Source organism: Oryx dammah, unplaced genomic scaffold (genome assembly GCF_014754425.2).
Source record: "Oryx dammah isolate SB20612 unplaced genomic scaffold, SCBI_Odam_1.1 HiC_scaffold_26, whole genome shotgun sequence".
NCBI lineage: Eukaryota > Metazoa > Chordata > Mammalia > Artiodactyla > Bovidae > Oryx > Oryx dammah.
Genome location: NW_024070210.1, coordinates 6,702,291 through 6,721,762, shown reverse-complemented (window position 1 = coordinate 6,721,762; position 19,472 = coordinate 6,702,291).

Sequence of the window (19,472 nt, the reverse complement as noted above, 5' to 3'; positions counted from 1 at the left end):
CCAGATTCCACAGGAGGGTTCAGTCCTACCAGACTCCCTTTCCTTACTCCCTTCAGAAGCCAGTCTCAAGCCCAGGTTGTTGCTTGTATTTCAGACTGACTGGCTGTAAATCAGAGGTTCACAAGACTCCTTCTTATGTTCAATTACTTCACTATAGTGACTCACGGAATTCAGGGAAACATTTTACTTACTAGATCGCTGGCTTATTACAAAATATATTCAGTAACAGTCAGATGGAAGAGATGCATAGAGGATATATGGGGAAAGGGCTGGAAGCATCCATGTCCTCTGGGAGGGTGTCATTCTTCCCCTATCTCCACATGTTCATCAATCCAGAATCTCTCCAAACCCTGTCCCTTTGGGGTTTTATGGAGGTTTCATTACATAGGCATGACTGACTATAATATTGGCCACTGGCTACTGATTCAACTGTCGCCCCTCTCTCCTCCCTGGAGGTAAGGTGTGGCACTGAATGTTCCAACTGACCAGTCACGTGGTTGGTTCTACTGGCAACCAGCCCACATCCTTAGGGGTGGTCCAAAAGCCACCTCATTAGCAAAGTAAAAGACATCTTTAGGATTCTCCTTACTATGGGAATTCCAAGGGTTTCTGTGCCAGAAACAGGGATGAAGTCCAAATATATACTTCCTAGTATAAATCACAATATCACATCTGCCTCCTATAATCCTCTCCTGGAATTTACCATCTTTTAGCTTATAAAAAGATTCACAGAAATCCCCACACCAAGCAAATACATGCTTTTTTTGTATATTACTGTGCCTTGTTCCAGTGTAATTCACCAATCTAACTTTTCATTTAAGTACATCTGGATGTTAGCATTCAGCAAAATACCATTCATTTGGGAAGGGAAATGTCATTAGACAGTGCTATGGTTTCAATTGCTTCCCCCAAATATTCATGTACTGAGGTCCTAATTCTCAGCATCTCAGAACATAACTGTATGTGGATACAGGGTCTTTCAAGTGGCTATTTAGTTGCTCAGTCGTGTCCAACTCTTGTGACCTATGGACCGTAGCCCACCAGGCTTCTCTGTTCATGGGATATTCTAGGCAAGAATACTGGAGTTGGTTGCCATACCTTCCTCCAGGGGATCTTCCTTATCCAGGGATTGAACCTGGCAGATTCTTACCACTGAGCCATCCGGGAAGCCCCTTTCAAGTGGTATTTAAGGTTAAATGAGTCCCCAAATCTAATATAACAGATATTTTATAAAAAGAGAAGATTAGGACACAGACAAGACCATGTGAAGACAAAAGGAGAAGACAAGGAGAGGACCCTCAAAATGAAATCAACCCTGCCAGTCCCTTGATCTCGCTTGGAGAGATCAAGCTGGCCTCCAGAAAGGTGAAAACTGCAGGTGTGTCTTTAAGCCACTGGATCTATGGCACTTTGTCAAAGCAATCCTAGTGAGCTAACGTATTCAAAAAAGTCACATGTTTGCAGACATCTGCTACTTTTCATAGAAATGTACTTTAAGGGAGGTTAATTAGGATAAAGTTATGATACTTTCATGTCAGCAATTATAATATTAAAGCCAGTATATATCTCCAGAGATCTATTAACCTGCTGAAGTTCAGAATAGAATGTATTTTGTAAATGAGGTAAAATCTTATACAAGTTAAGTGTTGATACAAAGTCACAGGTTCAGAGAATGCTATTGACAGGACCAGAACTGAGGTCTTCTGATTGCATGTCCGGTGCTAAATCACAGAATAAGAGCATTATTATAGAACTGGTCTCACCACAAACAACCAAGAAACCACTCCCAAATGGCAAATTAACAGCCTACTTTTCACTTAAGAATCATCCCAGTAAGAATAATTAACATGCTTCCCATCTGTGGAATTTTTTTTGGAAGCCATGCATTTCTAAAGAAAATTTTGATTAATCATTTATAACTTAGATATGAAACTCTGCATTTGGACCACTTGCTTAATATACCAGACAGTTCTTGATGGATTTGTAACTGCTTCTTGGGAAACTAGTGAACACAGTGGCCAATAAATGTGTGAAGCTGTGAAATGATAGATATTGAGAAAACTGAGTCTATGTAACATGATGCCTAAAGGAAAATGGAGAAGATCATTTATAGATTAAGTATACAAATAACAAGATTGCAGAGTCTAGAAAAAATATCTTACTCTATCATATTAAACTATTCTTTCATCTTACCTGATATATTAAGAATCTGAACCTATTGAATTCAGCATATAATGCTTGAACAAATTTAACAGATTAAGATAAATTTTAGTTAAATAAAACAAAACTCAGCAGCTCCATTCTAATAAAAAGAAGCAATTTGTACACAATGGTTTTCATTGGAATGTCAATTCACCATCATGATCAATGCAAATCATCACTCTGATCTGTCCTATGTAAACTAGAGGGATAAACAGTAATACAGATACTGACATCTACCCTGATGGATCAATAAATCAAACCATCTATTATTATCTAGGTCTTAAAATATTTAAACTTCTGATACAATTTTGAGTCATGCTAAGTAATATATGCCAACTAATCAATAGATGGAAATACATAATTAATGTCCCTTTCTTCCCTTCTCTCTGCTAGTTTCCAAGATAATGAATTAATAGGATTGTCTCCATTTAATTTTTCCATACTTATAAGGGTTAACATTTCTATGTTTTGAAAAAGTACAGAAGGAAAAAAAAAGCTGTAAAACTTACAAATAACTGTAAATATACCACCTGTTTCCAAAGAAAAGATTTTCCTTTGGGTGAATTTAAGTCATTCATTTGCTCCTATCATAATGCATGGCCATCATTATCTACTCAGTCATGTGCATTCTAATCATGACAGGATGAGGTGTCAGCGGCTCCATAAATATGAATATTCTACTCATAATCAACATTGCAATATAATGACTAACATCATGCTTAAAGGGGAAGGCAAGACTTCCAGAAAAAGATCCGTGAGGAGATTTAGTTCAGTCACGTTTTAACTAGAAAACAGAGGTTATTTCTGAGGAGATCAGCTTTAATCATGCTACAGTATTTGCAATCAGCATTAGACTATTTTCGCAGGCCTAGAACTGAGTATTGCAAAATGCTGACCTCAAAGCACGCTTGTTTTATCTTTACAAAACCAATAGGCTGTCATTTTAATTCAGTGAACTATTTCACAGTATTGGCGATTTTTAATGAACAACTCCAAAGAACAGACTTATAAAAATGGCATTTTCTTTTCTTCTGATTGTTTTAACTTAAATAAAAAATGTGAGAAAATAGTACATCATTAAAAAAAAAGAAGTCTTCCCTATTTACATGGCGTTTTAACTGCAAGGCTTAACAATCAACAAGTTCACCATAATCTTATTCCCAACAAATGTGGAACAACCTAAATCTCCACAGGAGTGCAACAAATAAATACAGAGTATATATTATGTGAAAACACCACATCACTACAATGTGTATTAACTAACAAATCTTAATAAATTGGGGATATGTTTACAATAAAATGCAATGAGAGAAATCCTATATAAATACAGGATCAATCATGTATGGCAAATGCATTGAAAATACACCAAAAATATTTTCAAAGTGGTGTTTCTTCATCAGGATAAGAGTGATTTTGCTATCTCTTGCAATATTTCCATATTTTTCAAACTTTTTACACTGGCCATGTAGTACTTACATAATCAGAAAATGTCTCTTTTGATTTACAGTTTTTCTAGGTATTCTTGGTCATGGTCCATTTAAATCACTGAAGCACCACTGAGTTAAATATGCCGTATACTCTTCCATGCCATATACTATTCCACGTCCTGGCAAAATTCCAATCCCTTTGAAAACACACTGTGTGCGTCACCCCACTTTCAGAGGCTTCATTCTTTTTATTTCGCATGCAAAGCACAAACGTAGGAAGCTGCAAGCTTTATCAGAGCCAGATCAGCATCAGTGGCTTTCTTCTGTTCTCTTACAGTGTCTTTTTTGTTTGTGAATTCTTACTAATTACATGGCGTCTCTTGACAGCAGGTACCAAGAAGAAGACGATGGCCATAAACAATAAGAATCAGCCAGCCACTGAAAGAGCTTGATATACTGGAAGGTGATGCCAACAAGCAAGTTGGGCTTGCACCTTGTCCTGGCAGTCATTCAGTTAGTGCAGCCTTCAAACTCCCTGAGTCTGATCTCTTTGCATCATATCGGGAAAATATCTTTCAGACTTATCACCACATACCCAACACTGAGCAACTTCATTTCCCACACAGAAGCAATCAGCTCCCAAAGTGAAAGTGAAAGTTGCTCAGTCCTTTGCAACCCCATGGACTATACAGTCCACGGAATTCTCCAGGTCAGAATACTGGAGTGGGGAGCATTCCCTTCTCCAGGGGATCTTCCCAACCCAGAGACTGAACCCAGGTCTCCCGCACTGCAGGCAGATTCTTTACCAGCTGAGCCACAAGGGAAACCCACAGCCCTGAGAAGTGCAACGCTAACATTTCGTAGTTGAGAAATATGAGACCAATTTCTTGCCTTTTTTCCTGCAACTGTGAAGCAGAGAATAGTTATTTAATATTAATGAAATCAGACTTTCTGACTTCCCTCTGCTTAATTTTGTCTTTAAAAATCAACAGAATTAATTTAGTCTTTTACCAAATATTATCAGCTTTCCCTTCATATTTGATGACTCATTCTGTCCCAAATCTATGATTGTGAGTAAATGATTTCAAAGTTATTAATTTGATGAAGCCAAATAGTAATCAATGCAGGGAGAAAAAAAAGATATAAAAGGCAAAAGGATTCCAACTGAGATTTGACAAAAATGACTATATGAAGCAATACAGCTTCTTGAATTTGTTAACGAGGAAGTGCACTGGGAAAAATGTTTAAGAAGATAATTGATTGGGCAAAAACAGAATAAACGATTTGACTGACATAAATTTAGAGGTCAAGAGTAAACTCTGAGTCTGCATTTCAAATCCCTACATATAGCATATAAGATGCTTTTTCAATTACATGTTAGATCAAACAAACTTCTTCTAGCAGAGGAGGGGAGGACTGTTAGGACTTGATTAGAAAGAGGTATTCACTTCAGTTCAGTTGCTCAGTCATGTCCAACTCTTTGTGACCCCATGAAGTGCAGCACGCCAGGCCTCCCTGTCCATCACCAACTCCCGGACTTCACTCAGACTCGCGTCCATCGAGTCAGTGATGCCATCCAGCCATCTCATCCTCTGTCGTCCCCTTCTTCTCCTGCCCCCAATCCCTCCCAGCATCAGAGTCTTTTCCAATGAGTCAACTCTTCGCATGAGGTGGCCAAAGTACTGGAGCTTCAGCTTTAGCATCATTCCTTCCAAAGAAATCCCAGGGTTGATCTCCTTCAGAATGAATTCGTTGGATCTCCTTGCAGTTCAAGGGACTCTCAAGAGTCTTCTCCAAAACCACAGTTCAAAAGCATCAATTCTTCAGCACTCAGCCTTCTTCACAGTCCAACTCTCACATCCATACATGACCCTTGGAAAAACCATAGCCTTGACTAGATGGATCTTAGTCGGCAAAGTAATGTCTCTGCTCTTGAATATGCTATCTAGGTAGGTCATAACTTTTCTTCCAAAGAGTAAGTGTCTTTGAATTTCATGGCTGCAGTCACCATCTGCAGTGATTTTGGAGCCCAAAAAAATAAAGTTTGATACTGTTTCCATTGCTTCCCCATCTATTTCCCATGAAGTGATGGGACCGGATACCATGATCTTCGTTTTCTGAATGTTCAGCTTTAAGCCAACTTTTCTGCTCTCTTCTTTTACTTTCATCAAGAAGCTTTTTAGCTCCTCTTCACTTTCTGCCATAAGGGTGGTGTCATCTGCATATCTGAGGTAATTGATATTTCTCCTGGTAATCTTGATTCCAGCTTGTGTTTCTTCCAGTCCAGCGTTTCTCATGATGTACTCTGCATAGAAGTTAAATAAGCAGGCTGACAAAATACAGCCTTGACGTACTCCTTTTCCTATTTGGAACCAGTCTGTTGTTCCATGTCCAGTTCTAACTGTTGCTTCCTGACCCACATATAGATTTCTCAAGAGGCAGGTCAGGTGGTCTGGTATTCTGATCTCTTTAAGAATTTTCCACAGTTGATTGTGATCCACACAGTCAAAGGCTTTGGCATAGTCAATAAAGCAGAAATAGATGTTTTTTTCTGGAACTCTCTTGCTTTTTCCATGATCCAGCAGATGTTGGCAATTTGATCTCTGGTTCTTCTGCCTTTTCTAACACCAGCTTGAACATCAGGAAGTTCACGGTTCACGTATTGCTGAAGCCTAGGTTGGAGAATTTTGAGCATTACTTTACTAGCGTGTGAGATGAGTGCAATTGTGCGGTAGTTTGAGCATTCTTTTGCATTGCCTTTCTTTGGAATTGGAAGGAAATCTGACCTTTTCCAGTCCTGTGTCCACTGCTGAGTTTTCCAAATTTGCTGGCATATTGAGTGCAGCACTTTCACAGCATCATCTTTCAGGATTTGAAATAGCTCTACTGGAATTCCATCACCTCCACTAGCTTTGTTTGTAGTGATGCTTTCTAAGGCCCACTTGACTTCACGTTCCAGGATGTCTGGTTCTAGATGAGTGATCACACCATCGTGATTATCCGGGTTGTGAAGATCCTTTTTGTACAGTTCTTCCATGTATTCTTGCCATCTCTTCTTAATATCTTTTGCTTCTGTTAGGTCCATACTATTTCTGTCCATTATTGAGCCCATTTTTGCATGAAATATTCCCTTGGTATCTCTAATTTTTTTGAAGAGATCTCTAGTCTTTCCTATTCTGTTGTTTTCTTCTATTTCTTTGCATTGATCGCTGAAGAAGGCTTTCTTATCTCTTCTTGCTATTCTTTGGAACTCTGCATTCAGATGCTTATATCTTTCCTTTTCTCCTTTGCTTTTCGCCTCTCTTCTTTTCACAGCTATTTGTAAGGGCTCCCCAGACAGCCATTTTGCTTTTTTGCATTTCTTTTCCATGGGGGTGGTCTTGATCCCTGTCTCCTCTACAATGTCACAAACCTCATTCCATAGTTCATCAGGCACTCTATCTATCAGATCTAGACCCTTAAATCTATTTCTCACTTCCACTGTATAATCATAAGGGATTTGATTTAGGTCATACCTGAATGGTCTAGCGGTTTTCCCTGCTTTCTTCAATTTGAGTCTGAATTTGGTAATAAGGAGTTCCTGATCTGAGCCACAGTCAGCTCCTGGTCTTGACTGCATGGAGCTTCTCCATCCTTTACTGCAGAGAATATAATCAGTCTGATTTCCTTGTTGACCACCTGGTGATGTCAATGTGTAGACTCTTCTCTTGTATTGTTGGAAGAGGGTGTTTGCTATGGCCAGTGCATTATCTTGGCAAAACTCAATTAGTCTTTGCCTTGCTTCATTCTGCATTCCAAGGCCAAATTTGCCTGTTACTCCAGGTGTTTCTTGACTTCCTACTTTTGCATTCCAGTCCCCTATAATGAAAAGGACATTTTTGGGGGGTGTTAGTTCTAAAAGGTCTTGTAGGTCTTCATAGAACTGTTCAACTTCAGCTTCTTCAGCATTACTGGTTGGGGCATAGGCTTGGATTACTGTGATATTGAATGGTTTGCCTTGGAAACGAACAGAGATGATTCTGTCGTTTGTGAGTTGCATCCAAGTACTGCATTTCGGACTCTTTTGTTGACCATGGTGGCTACTCCATTTCTTCTGAGGGATTCCTGCCCACAGTAGTAGATGTAGTGGTCATCTAAGTTAAATTCACCCATTCCAGTCCATTTTAGTTCACTGATTCCTAGAATGTCGATGTTCACTCTTGCCATCTCCTGTTTGACCACTTCCAATTTGCCTTGATTCATGGACCTGACATTCCAGGTTCCTATGCAATATTGCTCTTTACAGCATTAGACCTTGCTTCTATCACCAGTCACAACCACAGCTGGGTATTGTTTTTGCTTTGGCTCCATCCCTTCATTCTTTCTGGATTTATTTCTCCACTGACCTCCAGTAGCATATTGGGCACCTACTGACCTGGGGAGTACCTCTTTCAGTATCCTATCATTTTGCCTTTTCATACTGTTCATGGGGTTCTCAAGGCAAGAATACTGAAGTGGTTTGCCATTCTCTTCTCCAGAGGACCACATTCTGTCAGACCTCTCCACCATGACCCACCTGTCTTGGGTTGCCCCGCGGGCATGGCTTGGTTTCATTGAGTTAGACAAGGCTGTGGTCCTAGTGTGATTAGATTGACTAGTTTTCGGTGAGTATGGTTTCAGTGTGTTATTAGATTGACTAGTTTTCGGTGAGTATGGTTTCAGTGTGTCTGCCCTCTGATGCCCTCTTGCAACACCTACCATTTTACTTGGGTTTCTCTTACCTTGGGCATGGGGTATCTCTTCATGGCTGCTCCAGCAAAGCACAGCTGCTGCTCCTTACCTTGGATGAAGGGTATCTCCTCCTGCCACCCTTCCTGACCTTCAGCGTGGGATGGCTCCTCTAGGCCCTCCTGCGCCCGGGTAGCCCCCCCTCTTTGGACGTGGGGTTGCTTCTCCCAACCACCGCCCTGGCCTCAGATGCGGGGTGGCTCCTCCCGGACGCTGTCCCTGGCCTCAGGCGTGGGTTATCTCCTCCCGGCCATCGCCCCTGACCTCGGACGCAGGGTAGCTCTCGGCCACCGCCACCGCCTGGGCTTAGTGCACCGGCCGCCGCCAGAAGAAGTATAACAGGTGTAATATGAAAGTATTTGTGTTGAGCCACCTATCATAAGATTACAAGGGAGCATAGCAGGAAGTTCACATGTTGGGAGTATTCTTCCCACTACTCTTAACTTTTAGTCAAAACTCTACTGGAAAATCTTTGTTATTTCCTATTCTTTATATAACACTCCTTCAACATGTTGGGGAGCGGTACAACCAGTAATATCTCTTATTTTTTCTGTAGTCTCACGTAGGATATCTAACATTCTTATGTTCATTACCCCCTCAAGTTACCTAGTCCTAGTTATTTCTTCTGAGTGTGGTTGAATTGTCTTTTAGACATCCCCATTTGGGCAACTAACAGACATCTCAAACTTAACTCAGTCCCTACCTGACAAAGCAATCGTGATCTCATATTTACCAAGTCTTTCTGATCTTAGTGATAGGCGATAACTTTCATCAACTGCTAAAGCCAATTCCTAAAGCCATCCTTAGTTGTCTCTTTCTCTTGCCTTCATCATTTTATGACACAGTTCTTTTCTTTTTTTTTCTTTTTTTAATTAATTAATTTATTTATTTTAATTGGAGGCTAATTACTTTACAATATTGTAGTGGTTTTTGTTATACATTGACATGAGTCAGCCATGGGTGTACATGTGTCCCCCATCCTGAACCCCCCTCCCACTGCCCTCCCCATCCCATCCCTTAGGGTCATCCCAGTGCACCTGCTTTGAAATTTAAAAGGTATCCCAATTCTAAACACTTCTCCCCATCTCCATTATTGTAGGTGCAAAAAAATTGGAGATATTCTTACCAGGTATCAGTTTTAAAGGACTGTTGTTGGTCAGTCACCTAGTTGTGTCCAACTGTTTTACTATCCCATGGACTGTAGCCCCCCAGGCTCCTCCTTCTATGGAGATTTCCAGACAAGAATACTGAAGTGAGTTGCCATTTCCTTCTCCAGGGGATCTTCCTGGATCAGGAACTGAACCCACGTCTCCTCCATTGGCAGGCAAATTACAGATTATTTACCACTGAGCCACCTGGGAAGTACAGTTTGACAGTTTAAATCAGTTCATTTGCCCTTAGGCTTCTCATAGCTTTTAATATGGAAATACTTATCAAGAATTTCACAGAGGGTGATATACTATCAATGATATTGGAAACCTATTTGAGCACAGATCCTCTTTGAGGTGAATTGCACACAGGTTTAGGAAACATTACCGTGACTACAATGCTTAAACTTTACGTTTGTTGACACTTCCTATTTCAAGACGCTTATTCTTTCAGCTTTGTTGTTGTTTTTTCACAGCCATTATTGTTCTTTAGGGTTCCCCTGGTGGCTCAGTCAGTAAAGACTCTGCCTGCAATGCAAGAGACCGGGTTTGATTCCTAGGTCAGGAAGATCCCCTGGAGGAGGAAATGGCAACCCACTCCAGTATTCTTGCCTGGAGAATCCCATGGACAGAGGAGCTTGGCAGGCTACAGTCCATGGGGTCGCAAGAGTCGGACACAACTTAGCAACTAAACCATTGTTCCTTATGTTGGATCTTTTCATCTTCCCAAACTCTAAACATTGAACTATTCTTTTACTTCTTTAAATTCCTTTTTTCTAATTCCACAAGTGATTATTGCACTTTCATGGATTTAAACATATCAATACATTAAGATATCACTAGTTCTGTCTTGTAACTACCCCTTATTTCCTACTGAACATCTTCTTTGAATACTTAAGAAACATTCCCAAGCTAACTCTTTATTTGCCCCCACCCCAACTAGCTTTGCCTTGACTTGCTATTTTAATAAATGGCAGCCTCATTTTTCTAGCAATTTAGGCCAAAGAAACCTTTGGGGTCATCCTTGACTACCTGCTTCTTTTCTCATGCCACATAACTTAATTATCAATTACCACTGGTATTCATTTCTGTTAAGGCCATTAATTCATACCATTGAAATACTGCAAACCATATTCCTCCTCTGTCTAACACCTTCCATTGGCTCCTTATCTCACTCAGAATAAAAACTTTTACTAGAAAGCTCTTACACAATTTCTCCTAGACTAATCATCTTGTCTCATGTTCCTATCACCTCCTCTCCTCTCATTAATTTTTAACTGAGAAGTTCTCTTTGCTGGTCATAAACCATGCCAACGTGCTCCTACCTTAAGGCCTTTGAATGCAGTTCCTTCTGTGTTAAGTAGCTGGAACACTGACCATCAGAGAAGTCTTCCTTAATCAGCCTATCTGAAATAGTACTTTACTTTCCCCATCACTTCATCTCTTTATTTTGCTTTACTTTTTTAAAATACTACAATGATGATTAATTGTATGTGTCTTCTTGGGTGGTTACGGTGCCCAGCTGTTTGGTAAACACCAGTCTAGTTGTTGCTGTGAATGCATCTTAAAGATGTGACTAATATCTAAAGTCAGTTGACTTAAAGTGGAGGAGATTACTCTTGATATTGTAGATGGACCTCATCTAATTAACTGGAAGCCTTAGGAGCAAAACATGAGTTTTCCTGGAGAAAAAGGATTTCTGTTATAAGTCAAGAACACAGAATCAGTGTACCCTACAGACTTCAGTCCCAGCCTGCAATATCAACACTTACCTGAATTTCCTGCCCTTCCAATAGATTTGCTAGACCCCACAATCAAGTGAGCTAATCCCTTAAAATATCTAAGAGATATAAAAATCTTCTTAAAAATCCCTTAAAATCTTCTTCTTCACATACCACACACACACACACACACACACACACACACACACACACACACACACCCTATTAGTGCTATTTCTCTGGAGAACCTTGACTGATATAACTACTTATTACCACCTGCTGAATTATGTGTTCTTTTATTATCTTTTCCTACACCACTAGAATGTATATTTGTGAGACAAGAACTTCATTTCTTTGGGGCATTATTCTTTGTCATCTTCCACGAATATAAAAGCAACATAAAAAACCCTCATAAAATGTGTGTTGAATGAATAAGTGAAGGTTATTTTGTGAACTTAAATCAGGGTAATCAAATCAAAAGAAGAGCAAAACAGAACAAACAAGTCACCATGAAATTACTACTACATTCAGTTTGGTTCAGTCGCTCAGTTGTGTCCGACTCTTTGCGACCCCATGAATCACAGCACGCCAGGCTTCCCTGTCCATCACAAACTCCCGGAGCTCACTCAGACTCACGTCCATCGAGTCAGTGATGCCATCCAGACATCTCACCCTCTGTCGTCCCCTTCTTCTCCTGCCCCCAATCCCTCCTAGCATCAGAGTCTTTTCCAACGAGTCAACTATTCACATGAGGTGGCCAAAATACTGGAGTTTCAGCTTTAGCATCATTCCTTCCAAAGAACACCCAGGGCTGATCTCCTCCAGAATGGACTGGTTGGATCTCCTTGCAGTCCAAGGGACTCTTAAGAGTCTTCTCCAACACCACAGTTCAAATGTGTCAATTCTTCGGTGCTCAGCCTTCTTCACAGTCCAACTCTCACATCCATACATGACCACAGGAAAAACCATAGCCTTGACTACTACATTGCCTGTTATGTAACTTTCACAAGCATTTCCAGGAAACGATCTCTGTATGTCCATATGCGTAGTATAAAAATAACCAGAAATATCACCTTGTGTCTCTTCTTGTTTAGCCCCATAATCTTTAGTATGTAGCTAATAAGTTCCAAGAAATTTCACATTTGTGACATTTAATATTCATAAACATCATACAAGGTTTGAAATTGTATTGGAATTTGAATATAAGAAAACCAAGGCTCAAAATGGGTAGTGGGGTGAGACAAAATTTTGCTGAAGGGAGGATAGAATGCTGCATTTAATAAAGAGTCCAATTAAAAAGCATAGTTTGTTATTGCAGCAAATGTAGATGATCAGAAGGAACAAGTGTCCATCACGCTTTTACTAAATTTCAATGCAGTTGCATATAGTCTGCCATGATTTATCTTGTTACAAAACAGTAATAATATTATGGGCTGGGGAGGTTGCAAAGAGCTACTTCAGGCAATTTATACGGCAGCACCTAATCATAATTTATAACAGATGTAGAATTTGAAAATTGTCAAGTTTGAATGCTTCAAATTCATTCTTGAATTTAAAAGCCAAAGCAAAAGACACGAATTTTAAATTGACACAAACCTATGAAAATGCAATACACTTATGGACAATTTGAGGTGATATACAGACAAGAGCAAAATCTGAAACATAGTTCCTAGTAGATACTCTGATGTCACTAAGAATATAATTAGCCACTGTGCCAAGGTTACTTCATCTGAGATTTATTTGTATTCTGACCTAAAAATGTAAAATTTATATGAAGTTTTAGTGTGACCTTCTAACTTTACTACAATGATTTATTGTTATGTATCATTTAAAGCTAAGAAAACAGCTTTAGATATTTTATAGAAATTTTATTCATTCATTTACATTTGTTGTAGAAAGTTCAATTTTATTCTGCTTAGTTCACTATGAATTCACTGATTATGTTATGATAAACAACAAGAATAAAACTTGGTAGTAAATACCTATATTCTTTCATGTTTTTGGAAGAGTTAAAAAATGATGGGACTTCCCTGGTGATCCAGTGCTTAAGACTCCACACTTCCATTGCAGGGTTTGATCCCTGGTTAGGGAACTAAGATTCCACATGCCACGACGTGCAGGCAAAAAAGAAAAAAAAAAATATATATATATAATGGCAATGACATGCTTATAGCCCATCACCAAGTTCTGAATTTTTCCTTGATTGTACCTACCACTTTATGTGGTGGATGCTTAGTAAATCGGAATTAAATGTGAATTACCTTAAAATCTGAGTTCACTGTCTCAAAGGAAAAGATTCATAGTTTAAAAAATGGCACTTAAATTATGCTTTGTTAGCAGTTTATAAAAATCGTACATATATATGAGGGTTTATCTTCATCACCCTGATAATTTTCCTCACTTCAGCATTGTAATTTGGATGTGTTTTCAAAAATCCAACTATCCCACTGCAAGAATTGATAGCTTGTTTGATTGAAAATTTGATTGCTTGACATTTTACAAATGATGGTGTTCAGAGTCAGGGATTTATCAAATGGCTGCATTCTCCTCATAAGATTTGAAGATGTTTGGAAAACATTTCACTATCTCCACCGTTCGAAGGAAAACACTGAGTTTGCCTTTCATGACCAAAGCGTTTACGTTTTTGAAAATGTTTTCACCCAAGGAAAAGGTTTTCATTTAGAAATGTAAACATTTTGGCTATTAGGGTGGTACTGAATAAAAGATTCCTTGATTGCTTTAAATGAGCCATTTAGAAGCCTTTGCCAGTGCAGACACAGTCAGTCAGTATGCCACAGCGTGTCAAAGCAGGCCACCTTCACTGGTGCTCTGTAAATCACACCAGGGATTTGGGTAAATTAAATTGGTTTTTTCACTAGAAACCAGATGTTGCACCTCCACTGAGTTTTACTTGGGAAAACAATGCACTATTAAGTGACTGTGAGCCATGCAATGAGGAAGAAATATTGCACCTCGCTGTCAAAACGCACACCAAGTTTCAACCTGCAGCAACAGAAAGTCTTCAAGGCAATACTCAGTCCCCGATTGACTGGAATCTGGAATCTAGATTCCAAATATTCTAAATTTCAAGGATGCTTGATAAACTATCAAAAGCAAGTTAAGTCAAAAGCATCTATAGTAGAGTTAAGAAATAGACTGACGTGTCTAACATAAAACAGGATGTGTGGTGTTGTGTGTGTGCATGTGTGTGTGTGTGTGGCAAAAAGCCCATATCAAAAAAAAAAAAAAGACTATTGAAATCAAAGACCTAACTCAGCCAGTGCATTCAGATTCTAGATGCAAAAGTAATTAAACTGTAGAAAAAAAAAGAGAAAGCAAGAAAATAAGGGAGTTAGGCAGAGGAAAAAATGAAGGGGAAAAAAGATAAGAAAGAGAGGAGGAAAAAGGGGAGAGTAAAGCAAGGGAGGGGGAGCAAAGAAAGAAGGAAAAAGGAACCGATTATGTAGAAGTTGAAAATATATTTATCAAGACTAACGTCAACTATAAATTGTCATTTGCCATCTCCCTATCTACCTCTGCAAGGATTAAGCTACATGCTGCTGCAGCTACTGACCTTCAATAGCCCTTCAAAGGAGAAGAGTATACATGAGACAGTCTGTGCCCAGGGAAAAACTGGCAAGACAGGTCCTCAGATACTTAGATGTTTTCATCTCTAACTAATTGTATGAGCCCAGTTCTTGTATCTCCTCATATCTAGAAAAGTGCCAAAATCCTTCATGGTGATGACTGTTCCTTGTGACTAGCAGAATCTTCATGAGACTAGCAGAAACTTTCTACAGAAAAAATCTGTGCTTGATTGCATTTACTCCCCTTTCACCCCCTTTATATAAACTTTATATCTTTATACAGTCTTTATATCTTTATATAATCTTTATATCTTTATACAATCTTTATATTTTTATAGTCTTTATATCTTTATATAATCTTTATATCTTTATATAGTCTTTATATCTTTATGTAATCTTTATATCTTTATACAGTCTTTATATCTTTATATAATCTTTATATCTTTATACAGTCTTTATGTCTTTAATCTTTGCATATATACCATCTTTTCTCCCTACCTCTTTGGAGCAGTTTCTCAGAGCTATCTGAAATGCTGTCTCCCAGGCTGTAGTCCCTATTTTGCCCCAAACAAAACGTGACTTGCAACTCTAACGTTGTGCATTTTCTTTAAGTCGACGTTAACATATGTCCAAGACCTCCCACATTGTGGCTATGAATAACTGCACTTTTCACTCAACCACAGGATTCCAAATTATTTGAGAATACCCCAGTTTTTCTGAGCGTCCTCAAAAGAGGGGCCCATATGAGCAAATAGCTTGTCCACTGCAGGCACCACACAGCAGCCCACAGGCTATGCCCTGTTCTTCACCTTTGACTTCTGTGCCTACCTGTCCCCTGATATGCTGTGCAGCCAAATGCTGGAAACTCCCTGCCACTGCCCATTATATGTCCTCCTTTCTTTATCCTAAGGATGCTAACCCATGTGGCATAAGGAATCTCCCATGTGTCCCAAAGTATCCCAGAGTACCTAGAAGTACGTGATACGATGGTTTACAGGAAAGAATAGGAGAATGACCTTTTCTCTAAGTTCCCTATTTCATGGGAGTTGACGCAGGCACGGGTGGCAATTACCATCGCTGACACAATCTTCCTTACATCAGCTTCCGTTCTTTCCTCTCTGCTCCAGGAACCCGAGCCTAACCCAAGATGGCCATGAAACATACAGCTTTCCACATCTTATTCCAGGTTCCTCTACTAGCATCATGTCCCAATCCCGAACTCTTTTCCTTTCCAAATTTGAAAAGAAAACATGTCTTCACCTGCCAAATACAGACACAGGTGAAAAGATGTCCACGGGCCAGCAAGTTTGCACTAATACAACCGTAGATCAGGTAACTCCTTGCATACACGAAAGTGACAGTGTTAGTCACTCAGCTGGTCTGACTCTTTGCCACCCCATCAACTATAGCTTACGAGGCTCCTCCACGGATGGAATTCTCCAGGCAAGAATGCTGGAGTGGGTAGCCATTCCCTTCTCCAGGGGATCTTCCTGACCAGGGATCAAACCAGAGCCCCCTACCTTACAGGCAGGGTCTTTATTGTCTGAGCCCACCAGGGAAGCCTTTCCTGCATATTTAATATATAAATACATGTATATTTTATATCTAACTTTACATGTTTTTCCTGGTGGCAGTGGTAAAGAACCTGCCTACCAATGCAGGAGGCATGGGTTCGATCCCTGAGTCAGGAAGATCCCCCGGAGAAGGAAATGGCAACCCGCTCTAGCATTCTGCTTGGGAAATCCCCTTGACAGAGGAATCTGACAGTCGATAGTCCATGGGGTCACAAGAAGCTGGACACAACTTAGCAAATGAACAACAGCAGCAATAGATGTATTTATATAATGTGCAATGAGCTCCCATTTTTATAATAATATAATATAATAATATAATAAGCATTTTCCCAAATCGCCTATATCATAAAATGTGTAATTTCCCTAAAATACCCTCACTACATTTTATATAAGGAGGTAAAAGACATTTCAGATAAATTACCCATTTTTTTAAAGGAAAGTTACTGACAATCAACGTTTCAGAAATATTTTTATCTGATAGCTTTACTGAGTTCACCGATTGCTTTGCTGAGTGTACTACCAACTGCTGAATTTTAAAATTGCCCTAAAATTGTACATAATAGTTTAAAATAAACATGTATTATATTGTACTCTTTGTTTGGTTCGAGAAGTCAGAGACAATTTTGCTGAGTGGTTGTGGCTTAGATTCTTTCATGAGACTGCAGTCAAGGTGTTGGTCAGAGCTGCAGTCATCTAAGGCACAACTAGAATTGGGAGATATGCTTCCAAAATGGTCCATTCACATGGCGGTTGGCAGGAAGCCTCCTTTTCTTGCCAGATGTCCTCTCCACAGGACTGGCCCAGCATCCCTGACATCCATTCGACATGGCACCATCTTCTCCAGGAGGAATTTAGCCAAGAGCGAGCAATAAGGAAATCATAATGCTTCTTCCAACCTTGTCTCAGAAATCAGACACCATCATTTCTCTCACATTCTCTTTACTAGAAGTTAGTAATTACTAAGTCCAGCCCGTATCTTAAAATAGGGGAGTTCAGTCGCACCTCTTGAGAAAAAGAGTATCCAGGGCTTCTGTACATGTTTAAAAATCACCTTAAGAGGAATATGTGAGGCACTTAACAAAAGCTCAAGAAAAGATACAGCCAAGATTAGATGAATCTGGGTCCCCTTAACTGGAGATCCAGACTAAGAAGAAACTGTTCTTTGAGAGAAAGAGGAAAACATCTTAAGGTATAACAGTATCATTTGAATAATATCTGTTTTGGATCTGTGTAGGTTTTAGCCTGTTTCAGGGTCTTCCTATAATTGCAGTAGAGACAGACAGACTTCATTCTCAACCCTTTAGTCCTCTGTATTTTTATTAATATGTCCACGATTCCTTTTCTAGTAAATGATGAGAAACTCTCATTCCAATAGTGGCACTTTGGAGTGGACTGAACAAACTGCTTACAAGAGGCATGAGAATGGTATACACGATTTTCTGATGGGGAAGACATAACATCACAGCCCGAACCACATTGCCGTTGGCACGGCAGTTCAAAGTACTCAAATGGACTAGAGGAACATTAGAAGACAAGTGAATATGTTACAATAAATTACATTATGATAAAAATCTGCTTCAGCATTACATCTTAGGGATCCTTCAATGTGTCGGCAACAGAAAAATAAGCTATTTCATTTTTCCTTCCCTGAGATTAGCAGTTGAATGTGTAGGTGGCAGGATGGATAATAGACGGTTTAGCAGAAGCGAGCGGCAACAGTGGCAGCATGGGCAGCAAATTTTTATAATATTAGCAATTCGGCTCCAAGTATCAGATTAGCACAATATTAGAATCATTCATCGGAATATGCTTGGAGGCCAAAACTTTTCTCAGCAAAACTTTCAATGAATTTTAAGCAAAATAATATGGTGTTTGTCACTGTCTGTATCAAAATATGCCATCCAATGATATTAAAATCATCTTACGTTCAGCCAAAACCCTCATGTGATTTACAAAATCAAAAACTCATTTGAGTCATGGATCAAACAGAGCATTCTAAAATGGCAGCCCAACTGCTGTTTTTCCAACTTTATACGCTCATGCCAAATCTTGTAATGTCAGCATTTAAGAGAAACTCTGGCTTCCATCTATTCTAATTCAACTTCTAAAGTATCTAAATTGTGACTTGTTTCCCATTTGTCACTCAAATATCACCTATGAGGTATGTAAAATGATCCATTACCCAATTCAACTATGCCAAAGCAATGTCTAGTCTTCTTCTGCCAAACAAGTGAGCCATCTTCTTGATAAAGTTTGTAGTAATGTCCATTTTAAAATAACTTCTTTGAGTTTAATATTTATACTTTACTTATGAGGATATGGTTACAGTAGGACCAGGTTTTTTATTTTTCCACAAAACCTCATTATGTTTGCTTTTGCCTTGTAACAGATCACACTCAATCCTGGTGACTTAAAACTACCACCGTGTTTGACTCACAGTTCTTTGGGTTGACTAGATGATTCTTCTGGACTGAGCCAGCTCAGACCATGACCACGTGTCTGTGGTTGTCTGATGAGCCGGCTGGAGGATGAACAGTCTAGGCTGGTGTCATCCCTGCACACCTGGCAGCTGATAGCCAGTCACTTGAGACCACAGGGAGGAGGGTGGAGACCCCACCTACAGGGACTTCATTTTGCACCGAGGGAGCAGTATACGAAACACAGGGCAGGAAACGCTTGTTGAGGAATGTTCATGTATTGTTCGATAGCCTTCCACACACACACCAGGGATGCCCCATGCACTATTTAGAGATTATGAGAGTACTTCACAGGGTTATTTTAAGGGAGTCATGACCCAGAGCAACACCCATTATATTCCTTTCTTTAAAATTAATTAATGGAAACACATCATAGTTCACTGTCTAGCCCCATGGAAATAATGAAAGAAGGCTTTATAAAATTTAGTCTGCTGGCCCCCCTCTCACTCCACTCCCTCTGAACCCTGACATCCAATCCACCACCCTCTAACTCTCTGTGGTCTCTGGAATCCACACCTCACTATCAGAAACACAAATGTCAGTTTAATCTCTTTATGTTACACATGTGT